Below are 5323 nucleotides of genomic sequence, written 5' to 3'. Positions count from 1 at the left end.
TTTGCTTATTTCCTTTCGACAAGAAGTTTGTATGTCTTTAAGGGAATATGCACTTCAATTTTATTTTATGAAAAAAAAACATATGGCAACTCTAAATATAAAATAATTCAGAGAAATATATTATTGTTCAGAGCTTACATTATTCAAGTAATCTGTGAAAACTGAATATTTAATTATTGAAATTATTAAACTTCAAAAATAATAGCTTTTCCCAAAAACTTTAAAACACAGTTTTGGGGTTAAGAAGTCCAGTAATTTCTTGAATTTAAGCCAAATAAAATTTTTATTGATTTGATACATTAACGAAGTTATGAAATCCGGAAAATTTATGGCAACCACATACAAAAAACTTTTTCTAAAATTTATCAAATACAGTTTTGCGCTTCAAAAGTCAAATGATTTAATTTAATTTGTCAAAAAAATCTTTAAAAAAAAAGCTGCCAACTCTGCTTAAATGTATATTTAATTTATTATTATTTAAAGAAAGCCATCGTTCCAGTTTTCAATATTCAAGGAGCCTCCGAAAAAATTACATTAAATATTTAAGCAAAAGAAAATGAGTGTGCGAAATCAACATCACAAAGAAAATAAATTATATATACTTAAATACATACATACGTATAGTATACACTGGTTGTATATAGTACCTACATAGTTTTACATGTAGCATAATGCCAACAGCAATTTATTTAATTTCACTTTAAGCACTCATGTCTGCAGACAAAGCGCGTTTTACAATGGCATTCTGCGAAATTAATGTTGGGCCTGGGGAAAATCGATAAGAGATGCAAAACGCGCTTATGTTAACATGATATAAGCATATAAATAGTAAATATGTAGTGCGCTTTTGGGCGCGCAAACGCTATTGTGTCAATTCGCATAAACTGCTGCCAGGCACGGGACAACGTCAAAAGTAATTAAATGAAAACTTTTGTTCGTCAAATGACAAAAGGGTAAGGACACACACGCGCCAAACTGCATATACTTAATTATGTTTGTATATGTATGGCAATACATTATATTCGAGAAACTAATATGAATCCTTTTGAAATAACTTACTTTTTTAATTTTTTGTTAAAAATATTAAGTTCAGTTATGTCATTTTGTATATTAAAAGTAATTTCTATTAAACATTATTCAAGAAAACGTAATTTGGAAAATTGTTTTCACATATTTTAACTTTTTTCAAGTTTTTGATTAAAAATATTGAACTGACCTATTCCATTTTGCATATTAGAAGTCAGTTTTAAGTAGTAATATTGAAGAAAATGTAATTCAAATTAATGTTTCATATAATTTAACTCCTTTTTCAAGATTATGGTAAAAAATTGTAAACCTAGTTATGTCATTTTACATATTAAAATCCCCTTTGAAGAATTTTATCGAATAAAATGTAAATTCAAAATATGCTTCTAATAATTTTTTTTTAACTTTTGATAAAAATAGCGAGGTGAGTTATGTCATTTTGCACATTAAGAATCATTTCAAAAAAAATATTATTGAAGAAATATAGTTTTATAACACGCCTTATATAATTACAAGTTTTGGGTAAAAAACAATAAGCTGAATTGAAGAAAAAGTAATTCAAAACAATGCTTCATTTATAATTTAACTCTTTTCAAGTTCTTGGTAAAAAATATTTAGCTGAGTTATGTCATTTTACAAATTATTAGTCACTTTGAAGTTATAATATTGAAGAAACTGCGATTCAAAATAATGCTACAAGTTATTTAAATTTTTTCCTTATTTTGTTAAAAAAATATTAAGCTGAGCTATGTCATTTTACATATTAAAAAAGATGTTTGATGAAATTTTATTGAGTGAGGTGTAATACTAAATATTCCATATAATTGTTTTTTTAAGTTTTTAATAAAAAACATTAAGCTGAGTTATGTCATTTTGTATATTAAATATCTTTTATTGAAGAAAGTGTAAATTTAAAATATGCTTCAATACTTTTGGCAACTTCAAATGAAAACATTTGTTTTTTTTTTTTTTCAAGTATTTTTATGCAAAAAAGCAATAAAACTCAATAACTACTATCTTATCTAAAAATTTTTTCCAAAAATTGTCACTTGGTAACTCAAAGCTAACTCTCTCGAAAGTAACAGCTCTCTGCTCCAATTAAAATTCAATTTTATTGTAAAACTACATGATATTGACTTGTGTTATTTTTGGTTTAAAACACTATAAGTTAACTTTATATTATGGTTTTGTTGTTTACATAACAAAAGCGCCGCTAGAAAATGCCTTTGTGCGTACTTTGTGCTCACTGATTATCTCACCGAATATCATTAACAGTTAATTGAGAATTAATTCCCAAGCCATGCACAGCTGAGTGGGTAATATACTGCATTAATCAGTGCCAAAGGCTAACTAAGAAAATTGTAAGGCATTTTGGCCATAGATACCCTTTCAGCATAGCTCGAGGCAGAAGCGAAAACTTTATTAAAAACTTTTGTAATTATACCCTAAAGTTTGAACCATTACGCCCCCAACACCTGCCTAAGCGACCCAACAAAAACTTATGCAGCACACTTTTATTCAGTATCAGAATATAAGTAATTAAATGTAGCTTTGTATGTGTTTGTACGCTGGAAAAAAACTTTGACTGATAAAAGCTGCGATATATTTTTTTTTTCTAAGTTAATACATTTTATTAAGAATAGAATATGGAAAGTGAAGGCATCTTCTTTTATGAATTTTTTTCTGTTGCGCTCGGCAATCTAATTTATTATTAAATTATTGGCAGTAATAACAGCAAGTTTTTTTCAAACGGCGCTTTTGTGCTTGCAAGCTTGCTGTAACTAACCTATATCTACCCAAAATTCAAATAAAGTTTAGTATTTTATTTTAGCCACCTAAAAACTAACTTTCTAAAATAAAAATAAAAATTCTAAAATCCAAAATGTTTTGTAAAATATTTTTTTTTCTCTTTAAAAATTCCTTTAAAATATATTTATTGTTTATTTTTGTTCATTTGTGATATTATATACAAAATCACCCTTTTTAGGTTCAATGCACGCAAAATGGTTGAAAATTGCTTTCTTATTTTAGCCAGAGCATTGCGGCCCAAGTTGCTAAATAAACTTTCCATCTATTTATACATATGTCTCAACATTCAGCTCTAATTTCTAAACAAAATATTTATTTTCGCTTAATGCCATTTAACGCGCAAAGGCGTCTATATTAGCGCCGAATTCAAGTTCAAGTTCTTCGAAGGTCACTTGTCTATGACAAATTTGTTTTTCCAAACAATAAAAATAAAAGAAATTATCAAATTTCATTTGATTACTAAGTTCATTGCTTTCTTCTTTCATAATTTTTTTTTTTTTTTTTTTTTGCTTTTGGCTTTGCTTTGACGTTAGCGTGTGCTAAGAGAGCCAGGAGAGCGCTTAAAGAAATGACTTCGAGCTAAATATGCAAATTGGGTGCACAAATAGAAAAGGCAGGCACCGTGTTAGAAAGCTTTATAAAATTATATATGTTTGTGTGTGTGTATTTTTGGATAAATGTTTTGAATGTCTAGTCTAATTTTTTTCAAGATTTTTTTTTATTTTTAGTTTAATGCATTATTTTTAAACCTAGAACGGAGTAGTGATAAACAAATCTAAAATTGTGTGAAAGCAAATAAAGTAAATAACACGAAAAGAAATTGAGAACAGGTTTATTTATTTTTATATTTTGGTTTTTGTATTTTTTTGATTCGTTTTTTTTTCCGTTTTGAGGACACAAATTTGTTTACAAAATATTGCGAAAATTTAACTAGAAAGGTGGGCCGAATGCATAGAATTTATGTTTATATTTATATAATATATACACAGTATATAAAAATATGAGCTTTGATATATATATATTATGCACAATGAACGACAAAATATTGAAGATTGCATGCATAGATATTAGATACCTGTCAGTGACATTTTTTCTACGATCTTTTACTTTCTTAGGGCGTTATATAGATTTACTGGTTTCAAAATATCGATTTTTTTTATTGTCTTACTAAATTCTACAGCACCTCTAGCATATTGTCCTAGTTTTTCAAGTCGATCCGAGTAATAGTTTTGGGGATACAGCGTTGAGAACTTGTGCGCTCGAGGCTTGCTAGCCTATGTGGGCCGTGTTTGAACGGGTTTTTCTCGAAACTTTGTTTTTGAAGTCGGTTGCCAAGATTTCTCGAGAACTACTCAACTGAACTTCATAAAATTGTACACAGGTATTTCTCGACCTCACTCACCCAATCTATCATCACGTAATAAGCGCTTTGTGATATACAATAAATAACTGCCTGATTCCCAACTATATTCAAATAATATATACATACAAAGTAAAAATCGACGAGTTGGGGTTATTATGTTGGAATATTTCAAAGGTCTAGAATTGTTTTATTTGATGATCTGAAGCAGTGTCGTAAAAACATCGAAAACCAATTTGAAAGCTAGACTTATTTTATACGTATGTATAATCTATGGAAAACGATTAAGCAGGAAACAACCGCAATAACCTTAAAATAATCAATAAAAAAAAACAATAATAAAAGCCTATAAACTTCACAAAAATAATACAAAAACAAACAAAATCTTTGCTTACGAACATTCTACTTTTTTTTGTAATTCAACCAAAAATCGAAGAATGTGTTTAACAGTCCTCGATAGTATAGTGGTCAGTATCCCCGCCTGTCACGCGGGAGACCGGGGTTCAATTCCCCGTCGGGGAGTAAATATTAAATGTATATTTTTTAATATTTGTAATTAATTTTTTTCCCCATTTTTTATAAACAACGGGTTTATAAAAAAATAATTAGTCACGAAACATTAATTTAATTAATTAAAATTGAAGAAAATTTAATTAGAAGAACTATTTTAATTAATTATAACAAAGTTAAATAATCAATAATTTAATTAGACTGAAATCAACTTAAATAATTATTTTTAATTAACTACAACAAAAGTAAATTATAATTAATTTAATTAGATTAAATAAAATTATATTATGTATCATCAATAAAGTTGTAATGAATGGAATAAATTTAATTTTATACGATTTAATTATACTTTGATTGAAACAATTCTTATTTTAACGAATTCAATTTAAATAAAAATTAATTAGTTTTTCGGAGAGTACATATAAAATCTGTTTTTTTAATAATTATAACATATTTTTGTCTTATAAATCTTTCTTTTCGCGCAATTATAACAAAAATAATTAATGATTAAACATTAATCTAATAAATTGAAACTAAATAAAAATCAATTTAATTAATTATTCTTAATTAATTGTACTAGAATATATGATCAATAATTTAATTGGGTTAAAATAAATT

General features: G+C 26.8%; 1 protein-coding gene and 1 non-coding gene across 5 annotated transcripts in view; one reads left to right on the top strand and one right to left on the bottom strand.

The window, feature by feature from the left end:
- Positions 1 to 5323, bottom strand: part of LOC108967389 (protein goliath) — a 109959-nt gene that overhangs the window by 34136 nt on the left and 70500 nt on the right. The window lies entirely within an intron of this gene.
- On the top strand, positions 4646 to 4717 carry Trnad-guc. The gene has a single exon. It is a non-coding gene; the product is annotated as a tRNA-Asp (tRNA).

This window comes from Bactrocera latifrons, unplaced genomic scaffold (genome assembly GCF_001853355.1).
Source record: "Bactrocera latifrons isolate USDA-ARS-PBARC rearing strain unplaced genomic scaffold, ASM185335v1 scaffold_186, whole genome shotgun sequence".
Lineage (NCBI taxonomy): Eukaryota > Metazoa > Arthropoda > Insecta > Diptera > Tephritidae > Bactrocera > Bactrocera latifrons.
This window is presented reverse-complemented; position numbering and strand designations above follow the sequence as displayed.